Source organism: Mirounga angustirostris, unplaced genomic scaffold (genome assembly GCF_029215605.1).
Source record: "Mirounga angustirostris isolate CCGP_5_RB_7025 unplaced genomic scaffold, mMirAng1.0.hap1 SCAF_12, whole genome shotgun sequence".
Classification (NCBI taxonomy): domain Eukaryota; kingdom Metazoa; phylum Chordata; class Mammalia; order Carnivora; family Phocidae; genus Mirounga; species Mirounga angustirostris.
Window position 1 is genome coordinate 33,323,674 of NW_026991720.1, and position 13,908 is coordinate 33,337,581.

The 13,908-nt window shown below is 39.6% G+C and overlaps 2 long non-coding RNA genes across 2 annotated transcripts in view; one reads left to right on the forward strand and one right to left on the reverse strand.

Moving 5' to 3' along the window:
* Window positions 1-1,937, forward strand: part of LOC129045470 (uncharacterized) — a 196,556-nt gene extending 194,619 nt beyond the window's left edge. Inside the window, exon 4 of the long non-coding RNA XR_008505234.2 lies at window positions 767-1,937. This is a non-coding gene — a long non-coding RNA (uncharacterized LOC129045470). The remainder of the gene's footprint in view (window positions 1-766) is intronic.
* The window catches only part of LOC135362081 (uncharacterized), a 28,593-nt gene that overhangs the window by 9,732 nt on the left and 4,953 nt on the right, over window positions 1-13,908 (reverse strand). The window lies entirely within an intron of this gene.

The following is a 13,908-nucleotide window of genomic DNA, read 5'->3' on the forward strand; positions in this document are numbered from 1 at the left end:
CTGTGTTCCAATCTACCTCAAACTCAGTAGAGGAGACAACACTTCTTATTTTCCATCAAAAAGTATGTTATACTTCCCCATATTTCCAATCACATTTACAATTATGCTAACAACACCTAACTTTTAAAAGGACACTTTTTGCTGAAGAATGTGTAAGCCCTTGGTTTATTGTTTTTATTTTAGTTGAGAGCAGTGGTGTTCTATCCAATAAATAACATTTCCAACAAAATTAAAAGGAGGCATTAGGAAAAAAACGAGGAGAGGCATTTATTTTACCATTTATTCTACTCTTTAAATCTGATTGAAGAAATATACATATAGAGAAGTGTACGTATTGGTAGTGTGCAGTTCAGTGAATTTTCACAAACTGGCTATACCTGGGTAATCAGCTCTCAGATCAAGAAATACAACATTACTAGTAACTCAGAGTCCCCTTCTAGTTTATAACCTCCTAAGGATCACCACTATCCTGCCTTCCAATACCACAAGTGAATTTGTATTTTACATAAATGGAATCGTACAGTATATATTCTTTTTTTTTTTTAAGATTTATTTATTTATTTGAGAGAGCGAGAAAGAGAGAGAGAGAGAGAGCACATGAGAGGGGGGAGGGTCAGAGGGAGAAGCAGACCCCCTGCTGAGCAGGGAGCCCGATGCGGGACTCGATCCCGGGACTCCGGGATCATGACCTGAGCTGAAGGCAGTCGCTTAACCAACTGAGCCACCCAGGCGCCCCACAGTATATATTCTTTTGTGCCATGTGCAGAGAGCAGAATGGAGTCTCTCCTGTCCAGCAGGAGCCAGTGTCAAGCAATGACGCAAGCAGGTAAGGTCCTGCAGCCAGGAGACATCACCGGCTCCCACGCCAGTTCTGGGGAGAACTGATCATGAGCGGAACCAGAGGAGGGCTGCAGAGACCCCAAACCGATCCATTCCCTTTAAAAAGGGAAGGATTTGGGCAGAAAACAGTCAGACTCTTCAGACCTGACCCCTCTATGTCTGACCCCTTAAAAAAGGCAACTGCCGCCGAAGGCGCTGCCTGATGGATGTCCGAACAGAACCGAGAGCCTTCCCTGCTGGAACATGAGAAGCAGTCAGTGCCGAGAGCTGACCCGGACCAGACGGAGGCCTTAGCTCAGCTGTGCGCCCCCAGCCTGACTTCGCGTTTGGTTCATGAACTTCCTGCACCCTTCTGTTGTCTTGTTTGTTGTGTGGCTTGTCTTCTGTCCTGCTCCGTGTGCTGTGTAAGAAGCCAAGCTTAATCACGTGGTGAAATGTCATGGAGTTTGGAATCCTAGGCCTGCTTTATATTGTGATTTAACTTTGCTTTATGATTGAATAAAGCTGACACTGTGGAAAGACACAACTCGTGTGTGCGCCTTCATCGCCTTCATCGTGTGCTCATGAAGTGTTACATTGAATTTGTTATTATGTTATGCTATTAGGTTGTTCTTCTTATTGCTAATGTATTCCACTCTGTGAATATAGCCATACTATTACATTTGGGTTTATTTTTGACCGCCAGTCTCTATTGGCTAGAGAGTTGGAAAGTATTTTCATATGTAATCAATATCCTGCTTCTCTTGATCAGTTTCCTGACCTCTTCTGATCACTTCTGACTGCTCTCTTTTTGAGGCTTACAGTCATTAAGTTTCCATGGGCTTTGCTGGCTCTGAGGCAAATCCAATCATAGTTCTCTTTTTGTTTTCCTTACTCATTCTTTCCTGAGTTCCTCTGCTGCTGCATATATATATCTTGTATATATCATCTATCTATTTATCTATCTAATGTTTTATGTAACACACACACACACATACACTTTTTTCATGCTTATCTCGTATGTCAGTTATTCTCAATTTTTTTTACATTGGGCTTAAACTGGAGGTAATTTGGAGACACTTATATGGGACTTGTTGAAAAAAATTATATATTTTTTATTTATATAATTATAAAAATACAGCATGTTAATGAAGAAATTGAATATGGTCTTTATATAAAGATGACAAATATTTGTAGTTTTTAAAATGAGAAACTTAAGTTTGTTTTGGTGAAAGAATCTGATTTTTTTGTGTCACATTTTTATAACTGAAATGTTTATAGATTTCCTATTCAAGTCTTATTAATGATGCAAAATCTTGATAATTACCATCAATGAGACACTTTTTTTGGTGCAAGTGTCACCTGGTGATGGGTATTAAAGAGGGCACGTTCTGCATGGAGCACTGGGTGTTACACGCAAACGATGAATCATGGAACACTACATCAAAAACTAATGATGCAATGTATGGTGATTAACATAACATAATAAAATAAAAAAAGTATTAAAACCATTAAAATATTATAACAGTTAAAATTATATTTGAAAAATTTAGGAATCTCTTTATTTCTCAGCTGTAACATTGAAATTTCCTTTGCTAATGAGGATAGATTTTTAATCCAATAGAATTTTTTTTATATCAAGTATTTTGAGATAATGACAAAGCTCTATTTTGGAACAGGCCTACCTACACATCAGAGAAGCTACTATGTAGCCAGCACATCAACTGAAAACAGAAAGAAACATTCAGTATATGGGAAGCTAGAAATGTGGGACCACTCCCCAGAGCTATCCCCTTCCCAACATCCCATCTGGCCCCCTTCCTCTTCCTCCTCTCTCCTAATGCTCTACCAAGTTCACCTTAAGCTATTTGGCATCTCCAACTCCAACTCCTCCAGCAGCCTCATAGGCCTTATAATGGGTTGATTGGTGGTTCCCCAAAAGATATGTCCATGCTTTAATTCCTAGAGCTGTAAATGTTACCTTATTTGGAGAAAAGGTCTTTGCGTATGTAATTAATGGTCTTGAGATAAAGTGATTGTCCTGGATTATTTGGAGGGTCACTAAATCCAATGACAAATGCCTTTATAAGAAGCACACAGGAGAGATTTGACAGACAAAAGATGAGGAAGTAATGGGACCACAGAGGCAGAAACTGGAGTGATGCAGCTGCAAGGCCACAAGTCAAAGAATGCCACCCCTGGCCTTGCAAGCTGCCCAAGGGCTGAGACAGACAGGATGGTGTAGCATGGCCAGTGAGCCTTCTTGACACATTGTCCTTGGGGTGGCCACATAGGGCTATTAACATTCAACTCACCCTCTGGTAGTGATGCAGTTTCTTCTCACTAGGATTATTGACAATGTATGTTGGAAAGAAAAATTATTTTCTATAGAAAACATCCATAGTTTTGGTAGGAAAAAATATAGGTTTATGGTGGATCAGTATCAGGAAAATCACCCAGCAGAAAATATTCCCAACTTTTATTTTGAATTTTATTAAAGCGCTCCTTGAGCATAAACCAAAAGATCCTGAAGAGGTGGTAGATGGTGGTGGAAACCCTTCTATATTTGGGTGTAGAATTATCCTAAATTCATGTGTTAGTCTGTTTGAACTTCATTTTTATTAACTCTCTGACACATTACTTTTTGAGACGTAATAAAAGTTTTGAGAAATTTTCTTCAGCCCACTTCACATCAGTTTGCTCTTTGCAGTTCCTTTGCACTCACCTCTGTCTCTGCCTCCCCTGCCCCCCCTCCATGTGCTTCTCCTCAGGTAATACTCCTCCTGCCTCTCCTAGCCACCTTTGTGCCAACTTTTCTGAACTTTGTACTGGGATAAGGATATTTTCCCAAGGTGGCCAATTGTTCCAACTTACTGAAGACTTTTATAAAGAAAACACCAATGTAGACCGCTTGGTAATTTAAAATTCGTGATTGGTTAGCTTTTGGGGTTCCTGCATTGCAGTGATCGTCTTGTAGATTCCACAGTTCTTGGGGCAGAGCGGTAGAGAGGAAAACAGATTCCCTTTTTCTAGGCCAGAACATGGGAATGTTAAAAAAACACAAGCAGAGCACGAGGAGTGGATTCCTGGGGTGACAGAAGTGACAGCAGTCTCAGCAGCAGCTCAGAGGGCATTCGTTTCTAAAATTACCGTGGTATGGACATTGCTGGTGGAGTCCTCTCGTCCCATAGAATACTGCCTGAATTGTAGTTGAGAAGTACTGGGACTGACCCTTTGGACATAAGTAAGTATTCTTGTAGCTTCTTGATAATACAAAGGGTAAGTCCCTGGAGGAAGCTAGAACCTTTATTCACCCTGGCGAAGGTGATTCGTTTTACTTTGGCTAACTGATAAGACACATAGTGTGATCACAGCTCTAAGTACTGTCAGTGTTCCATTTTACAGATAGAAAAACAAGGCGCAAAGAGATTTAACAACCTCTCCAAGGTCACAGTTAATAAGGCGCAGTCAGAATCAAACCCAGGCAGCCTGGCTAGACAGTCTGTTTGAGAAGATTTGATTAGCATTTAAGTCCAGGAAATAGAGTGGAAGGGTTACTGTACTGTTACCCAAATAATTGCTCCAAGAAATGGAAAGACATTGTGCATAAGGTATTTACTTGTTAGTGTGAGTTGGTGTCACAGCGTGATGGGAAGGTATCTCTGGTGTCTCACAACAGGCAAAAGTCATACAAGAATATCTTGCATTTGGTACTGGAAAAGTTGAAACTGCCTTATGTACACAAGATTGAGATAATATTTATTTCAGCAAAATATCTTGAGCCTGTTCATTTTTGTACCCTGAGGTCTGGAAAACCTGACATTCTCTTGCCTAGCTAGTGTAATCTATTTTAGCATCAGTGTTCCCCATTTTCTAATAAAATTAGAGTTTTAGGTTAAAGAGAAGTATTTATTAAAGCAAATGTTGTTTTTACTGTAATGCTGTTTAATTTTATCAGACTGGTATCCAAGTTACCCCTGAAACACAAGCTCTATAGATTGTGAAGTTTAGGAAGGTTAAAACATGGCTAATGGGTGTTCTTGAGGAATCTTAAATCTCAGCTAATATGTTAAATTTTCAATTTTTGAGAACATATACAAAATGCTCTTCATTGCCATTAAAGTCTAGGAAGCCAGGTTATGGCTATTGATCCCTAATATAAAACTGAGAATCAATTATTGAAAGATTTATTTATTTATTTATTTATTTATTTGGAGGGGGGAAACAGAGAGAGAGCGTGTGAGCCGGGGAGAAGGGGCAGAGGGAGAGGGGAGAGAGAATTCTCAATCAGACTCTCCACTGAGCCCGGAGCCTGACGCAGGGCTTGATCCCAGGACCCCGAGATCATGACCTGAGCTGAATTAAGAGTCAGATGTTTAACCTACTGAGCCACCCAGGCACTCCGAGAATCAATTATTTAATATAATATACCTGAATTTTTCTTCAAAACTTAATTGTAAGTAAGTGATTTATGTCCATACCCTTTTGGGGAGAGTCTAGCTCATCAAAAAGGTGGTAAAATTTCATACATTATATTTAGAGATTAAAGATTAAGTCCAAGCTAAAATTGAGTTTGCTCTGGGTCAGCCAAAGTTGTTGGAAGAGAGAAGCTGCCATTTAATTAAAAGCACCAGCAGGTGGAGATAGTCTTATGTAAAGATGTTCTCAAAGTCTCAGACTCCAGTGTCCCCTCTTTTCAGAACTTTAGGCACATCTTACTGGGCATATCCCCCTGGATATGACATTGGCATTTTAAAGAAACGTACTCCAAACAAAACACCATATTTGTCAACCCAGAAACTCCCCAAACCCTGTCATTTTGGATTTTTATGGAGGCCTCACTACCTAGGTATGATTGACTAAATCATTGGCCATTCATGAATGATCTCAAATTCTAGCCTCTCTCCCCTTCCAGAGGGCTGAAAGTTCCAACCTTCTATTCATATGGTTGGTTCCTCTGGCAAACTCAGGTGTGATTGAAAGGGGTTTCTTATGAATAACTGAAGACCCTTTATCTCTTTCGTCACTTAGGAAATCTGAAGGGTTTTAAGAGCTCTGTGCCATGAACTGGATGAAGACCAAATATGTATTTCTTATCATAAATCACAGTATGACAACATCTCACCACTTTTCCTGCTGGATCACTTACACTCCTGTTAATGACCCAGTTCCAGTGTTGCCTCCCCCCCTGAAATCTGCTCTGCTCTCATCTTGACTCCCTTCATGCATCCCCTCTATTGAGGGCTTAACACACTACATGATAATTACTTGTTTGCATGTCTGCCTCTCTCCCCATCTGGTGAGTACAAGCTCATTGGCTCCTTGTACACCTTGTAAACATCAGAGTCTTTTTGTAAACTCTGAGCGATTGGTTACTGAATAAATGAATGAACACAAGTTCGATGTTTTCTACATATTCACAAGACTGTTATCTGGTGAATTTGCTGACATCAGCTCTACTTGGTGACCATATCAGATTACTGATAGTGAGAGGACTTTTGTATCAAGCCACAACTATAAATATCTAACATAGTTTATTTATTATTAATTTTCCTTTTCTCACATCACTCACTTATATTTGGAAATATATATTACAAGGTATGTGAGCAAAATAGCTGAGTCGTTTCTTTTAATATTAACCAAAATCACCAGGTATCAGACTTATTTCCATTTATAAGATTCATGAAGTAAGAAGGTATAGTCATTTTATTGCCTTGTAACCAGAGAAAACTTTGGGGCATATGTACATTCTACATTTCTGAAACATGATTTATTCTCTATAGTTTGTGAGTTTGATACATTTAGATTTTAGGGCAAATTTTAAGCTTATAGCCACAAATTTTGCAGTTTTTCTATTCATTCAAAATGCCTTCACCAGTCTTTTTTTTTTTTTCATCTAAGATTATTTGGGTATTTTATGAGATTAAGAAGAAAAAAAAGATTTGGTTAGCATATCTAGTTTCTTTGAAGTGAAATGACACTTAGAATTTGATAGGTGGTCTTAATTCATTTTGCCAGATAAGTGTATGTTGCTGATAAGTAAGCCTATTTTCTTCAACTGAGTGTAAACAAGTGAAGAAATATGGTGGAAAATAGTGTTCTCACGTCTATTATGACTTTTAAAAACACATCTCTCTTGTAATATTCTTTAGCCTTCTTCTTGCCTTTAAAGATGTGACCCATCAGACTTTACATTTGTTCAACAGAATTGATGGAAGTCTTTGCGGCAACTGTGTATCTCAACCACATGTCTTTCCACTTCAGCTCACCAAGGGACGGACTACTTTTATTACCTGAACAGGAAAACTGAGTCATCTCAAAGGGCCAAAAACCAGACTCTTTCCTAATCAGAGACCTCGGAGCCTGAAGGTGTTCAATTTGGGTCCTGGCCTTTTGGAGACAAACTTATGGGAATAAACTTTTCCATAGCAGAAGAGACATCATGATTTTTCCGTATTGCACTCCAATTTCTTGAGAATGTACTTGAAGAAGGATGTTGAACTAAACCTTAGATTTCTGTCTTCTATTTCAGATACATTCCATGCAGATTATGGCACTGTGTAGGGTATACCACTCAGCCTCCCACACACGATGATTCCTACGGAAACCCCTTTTACTGGCTGCCAACAAATCAGGAGCTTGGGCTAGCAGGGTTTGAGAGGGCACGGATTCAGCCTGAGCTGGGGCTGGGCAGGAACACAGTGTGCGTTCCAGGTTGGCAGAAGTGCATGGTTTACAATTGCAAGGGAAGGCAGAGCTGCTGATGCTAAAAAACAGTCCAGGAGGCTAATAAATGGTAAATGAGGCCCCCAAAGCACACAATGTCTCTCTTTCTGTCTCTCCACCTTCCTTTTTTTCTCCCTCTCTCATTTCCCTAATATGTTATCAAAGCTGAGACGTTAACTGTAAAATTTCTGAAGTCCCTTATTCATTGTGTAATGGGCAAGCCACTGTGTTGTCCTTAGCTATGTCTGCAGATTCATACTGATCCACCCTGAAACTTGTAATGCCGGAGTGTGTGTTGGTTTGAATCGGCATTACCATACAAGGCAGCTTTGAATTCCTTGTGGTAACCTTTTATTACTCTTTTTAAGTTTCCCAAGTACTGCCAAACGTCTTGAACTTTGTGGAATGATTATAAATTTTATAAACATAAACCTCTGATTTCACTTTGAAATTGTGAAAGAATGCCAAAATTATAGTCACAATGCACATTTCAAAATCAAAGACCTGGAACACCATTTTGATTACTTCAAGCCTAGAAAACATTTGTTGGTATTGTTGGACAATTGATAAATGGGCCTTGCAATAGCTATGCTGGTTTTCAGGAAGATTATACAACCCAGAAACAAAGACTGGGCTGCAAAGCTAGCCTGGGTGTCTGGGTTGTTTGTATATGCCTCAGATATTTAGAAAGCTGCCCCTTTAAAATCTCCAAAACATTTATTAGAAAACTTCATAATATAAGTATGTTTCCCTTGGCATCTCAGCAGGGCAGTTCTTGTTTTCGGCTCAAAATATGAGGGATTTGGTTCAGAAACAGAAAGGGTTTTGTCTTTAACGTGCTGACATGGGGCTGCTGCTGGTTGCATGACCCAGAATCAATGCAATGCGGAGCAACCCTGTAACGAGAGAACTTTCTCTACAAGATGGGCTAAAGCAAATGTGCATGGAAGAAATCTCTGGAAGGGCAAACAAGCAAAAGAAAACTATTTTTATGTGGTCCTGGTATAGTTTATATGAAAGGGAAAAGACATGGAGTCAGTATGGCAATATGGGGAGGCTGGATTGACAAAGTTCAAATGCTAGTTCTTCAGCTTCCTAGTTTTGTGGCCTTGGTCAAATTACACAATCTCATTGTCCTCAGTTTCCTTATCTGTAAAATGATATAATAAAACCTACCTCCGAGGGAGTGAGTGCATATGTATAAAGCATTTAGAACAGTGACTAGCTCTGCTGTTCAAAAGAATGATAAGGCAACTTTAAAAAGAGAGTGACCAAGAATGAGGGAGGGTATGTGCTATGGTGAGCGCTGTGAAGTGTGCAAGACTGTTGAATCACAGATCTGTACCTCTGAAGCAAATAATACATTATATGTTAAAAAAAAAAAAAAAGAAGAAGATAGCAGGAGGGGAAGAATGAAGGGGGGAAATCGGAGGGGGAGATGAACCATGAGAGACTATGGACTCTGAAAAACAAAGAGGGTTCTAGAGGGGTGGGGGTGGGGGGATGGGTTAGCCTGGTGATGGGTATTAAAGAGGGTACGTACTGAATGGAGCACTGGGTGTTATATGCAAACAATGAATCATGGAACACTACATCAAAAACTAATGATGTAATGTATGGTGATTAACATAATAATAATAATTAAAAAAAGAGTGACCAAGAATGAACTTTGTTTAAAACAATGTTTTGGCCAAAATTTGCTCTCACATAATAATGCTTGCCCCAACACACACACACCTAGAAAATGTCATTCTAAAGCTATTAACTCTTCCTTTGGTAAAATGCACATTAAGTACTCTGAAAAAGCCTCTATGATCGTCCCCCCAAAAACCTTTTGGCTAGAAATAAGTAATAGAAATTCCTATGTTTGTTCTGTAAGAAGCAGAATTATCCTCAGCCTTCAGTAAGGATACTGAGCCCTCCCTCCGGAATGCAACCCCTTGTAGCAGGGGCTTAGCTGGATGTGCTTGCTCTGTCTTACGCCACCGTAGGGCAGAGGGAATCCTTAATAAATATTAAATGGTGATGATGATTTCAACAATAATGCTTTACAGTTACCTCATAGATTTTGCAAAACTGTACAGGGAAATACTGGGTATAGTGCCATTTGGTAGAAAATGAGGTGGGGTGTGGAAAATCAATTCAGAATGAAAGTACTTGAAGTCGCTGTGGTCCTATATGGTCCTCCAGCTTCTCTTCCCAGGCCCTATGTTAAGTCCATGAGCAGAACTTCGTTTGGAACAAGGAAAGAAAGAGAAAATGTGTGGGAGAAAAAAAAAATAATGTACTATATGCCTTTGTTAAGCAGGACTGCCCAAACTCTCTATATACCCCCTTACGATTCACTTTTTTTTTCTTTTTATGATTTTATTTATTTATTTGAGAGAGAGAGAAATCACAAGCAAGGGGGGGTAGGGACAAAGGGAGAGGGAGAAGCAGACTCCCCACTGAGCAAGGAGCCTGACGTAGGGCTCCATCCCAGGACCCTGGAATCATGACCAGAACAGAAGGCCGAAGCTTAAAACAGACTGAGCCACCCAGGCACCCCACAATTCAGTCTTATATATGCTTAATTACATTGAAGGTAAGATCCCTAAATTGTATATAAATTGCAATTCAAAGGAAGTAACTCATTTTTAAATGTGAGAAAATATTGTAAGAAATTGGGTAAAAAACTGATTATGACTCACATACCACTGTTCTTTTTTTTTTTTTTTGATGTAGTGTTCCATGATTCATTGTTTGCGTATAACACCCAGTGCTCCATTCAATACTTGCCCTCTTTAATACCCATCACCAGGCTAACCCCTCCCCCCACACCCCTCCCCTCTAGAACCCTCAGTTTGTTTCTCAGAGTCCATAGTCTCTTATGCTTCATCTCCCCCTCCGATTTTTCCCCCTTCATTTTTCCCTTCCTACTATCTTCTTTTTTTTAACATATAATGTATTATTTGTTTCAGAGGTACAGGTCTGTGATTCAACAATTCACAGTTCTCACCATAGCACATACCCTCCCCAATGTCTATCACCCAGCCACCCCATCCCTCCCACCCCCCACCACTCCAGCAACCCTCAGTTTGTTTCCTGAGATTAAGAATTCCTCATATCAGTGAGATCATATGATACATGTCTTTCCTGATTGACTTATTTCGCTCAGCATAATACCCTCCAGTTCCATCCATGTCATTGTAAATGGCAAGATCTCATTCTTTTGATGGCTGCATAATATTCCATTGTATATATATACCTCATCTTCTTTATCCATTCATCTGTTGATGGACATCTTGGCTCTTTCCATAGTTTGGCTATTGTGGACATTGCTGCTATAAACATCGGGGTGCACGTACTCCTTTGGGTCCCTACATTTGTATCTTTGGGGTAAATACCCAGCAGTGCAATTGCTGGGTCGTATGGTAGCTCTATTTTCAACTTTTTGAGGAACCTCCATACTGTTTTCCAGAGTGGCTGCACCAGCTTGCATTCCCACTGTTCTTTGATAAACTATAAGTATTGACAGACTTCCAGGCTAATCTCCAGATTTTATCTCAACATTTATCACAATAGATTGAACACCTATCTCCTTTATAAGATATGAGATTATGAACTTCTTGAGGGCAAGGCTTATGTTGTACATGGTTTTACACCCATAGTACTTGGGACCTTGTGGATCCCTCTCAATCTTTCTTAAATAAATGATTTTTATTTCAGAAAACTTGGAGAATGAACAAGCCCTTGTGTTCTAAATTCTTTCCCACTGAATCCTTAGCAACACTAAAGGTGTTTCTCATCCTGACAACTGGAATGCTGAGGATTCCACTGTCCAGTATAGGAATTCAAGAACTTCCAGTAGGAATATAGGCCTTCCATTTTCTCCAGGACTGTGATCCTAACCTCCAAAATGTACTGTCTTGAAAACAGTACTCACCAGGTTTTCTGAGTCAGGATTATTATGAATGTTCCTTATGTTTATAAACTCTACAGATAGAGTTTATGGACTTATGTTTATTAAGACTGCACATTTGTATAAATCTTTGAGCCAAGGGAGAGGAAGGGCAGATAGAAGGATGAGTTAAAATCTTAAGTACAGTATTTGTATAAATAACATTTTGTAGTAAATTTACATGTTTTGCAAGATTTCTCCTTTATGGGTCAACTAATTCTGTTCAGCAGATCTTACAGATACCAGCCCTGCATAATGAACTACCCCCAAATTTTGTGGCATAAAACACCCATTCATTATGTTCATGGCATCTATGGTTGGGAATATGGACAGGACACAGTGGGTTCAGCTTGTCTCGGCTGACACTGGGGCTTTTGCTAGAAGACCTGAGGCTGGGGATGGAATCATTTGAAGATTCATTCACTTGTGTCTGGAAGTTGATGCTAGCATTGGGCAGGGAGCCCCAGTTCCTCTCCATATGGACCTCCCCACATGGAATCTCCAAGTGGGCTACTTTGGGCCTCCTCACAGTATAATGACTGGGCCCCATCTCTTGAGATAGGCTAGAGAGGTCACACTTGTGAGCTAGCCTAGGAAGGCATGCTTGCTACATTCTGTTCATCCTAGCAATCACAAAGTCCCCCTCAGGCACAAGGGGAGGGAAGATAGATTCCAGATGGTGAGTGGCAAGGTTCTGGGAGAACATGTGAGACCACAAATATTACTAGGGTTGTTTTTGAAAATGCAATCTGCCACATAGGGATTGATACTCTCATATTATAGAGGAGAAATTGAGACACAAACAGGTTAAGTGGTTGTTCAGAACTTTCAATGTCTATTGTACCAAACAGAAGTACCAAAACTACTAGTATAATTTTTAATTCTTCAGTAAAGAGAAAATATACTAAACTTCTCTTAATTTTACCCTGGAAAAATAGAAAGTAACATGAAAATCTCTTCAAAAGTATCATTGACATATAGTCATGTTTCATAAGAAGACTAGGACCTTTTTTTTAAGTTAATATGAGATGCCAACATAACTTTTATTTATTGACTTCTTTATCTACATCTCTAGCCAGTTTTTCCTGAGATTCAGATTTCAGGTTCCAAACTATACCCCTACACCTGTCTCAAACTCAATGTGTTCCAAAGAAGATTCATTTTTCTCTCAACCTAGCTCCTCCATAAGGAGATTTGTCCATTTCTGTCACTGCCATTCTTCCAATTGGCAGGAATGGGTTTTGGGGTTGTCCTTGACTCCTCTTGTCCTTCAATCCCACTGTGACCAGGTATTTTACACTCTGTTTTTGCAATGCTTCTATTTATCTATCCACTACTCTAGGAAAATAATGAAAATAACCTCTGTTATTGGAGAAGATACTTCAATATCTCAGTCACTTTAGGATCATTTCTGTTGTCTCTGTTCAGGAACAGGTGGTCATTACTTTAATCTTCTGTTTACCTGTTTGTCTCCTCCATGAGACTATGAAGAATTGAGAGCAGAAGTCTTACCTTATTCACCTTTAGTTTCCCAGTATCCCAGTATAACACTTGACCTAGTCAAGGTATGTTTGTAGAATTAGCAAACGATCTGCTTTATTTATCTGTACTAGTTAGGAAAGGCTAACTCCCATGAAAAATAACCCTAATCTCAGTGGCTTAAAACAATAAATCTTACTTCTTGCTCACATCGTGTTCCAGTGTGCAACAGTGTGGAGAAGAGAGCCTCCTTTATCTCCTTTATCTCTTGGCTCCACCATCTTCTAAGGAAATTTGAGTTTTAATGGCCAAGCCTAGAAGGCTCTTGCTGGGAAATACAGTCCCACTGGAGATAAGTTTGGTTATCATCTAGCCAATGTCACACTAGCCTTTCAACTATATACTTATTTATAATAGTCATCTTATAGATCTGCTGGTCCTACCTGCCTTTATTTCCATTCTGTTCTCTGCCCCCCAAAACCTCATTTGGGGAGATTTTTAACTTTTTTGTAAAGGTTGCATGACTCTGACCTCTAGGCATAAACTGGTTTGCCCAGTGTGAAACAACTGGGGTCAGACTTTCTTTTTGGGGAATTTGGAATCAGAACCTGGTAGCACTGTTAGGGAGAAAAAATTTTACTTTACCCTTCTACGTTCTTTGGCTGACAAATTGATATAAGCCAGATTAACAGGGGAAAAACAAACAATTACAGATGTGCTGGAGCCCCATAAGAATATGAGACCCCACAGGCAGTTAAGCAGTTGAGGTTTATATACCATCCAGAACTAAGAAGGGGGTACAGAGTCTGAGACTTCAAAGAGGAGGAAGACAAATTACAGGAAGATGGGAAGAACAAATGTTTTGGTAAACAAATGTTTGCCATACCATTCAGAGACAATGGGACACAGAGAGGAATTTGATCTCCAGACCATGCTGAGCTTAC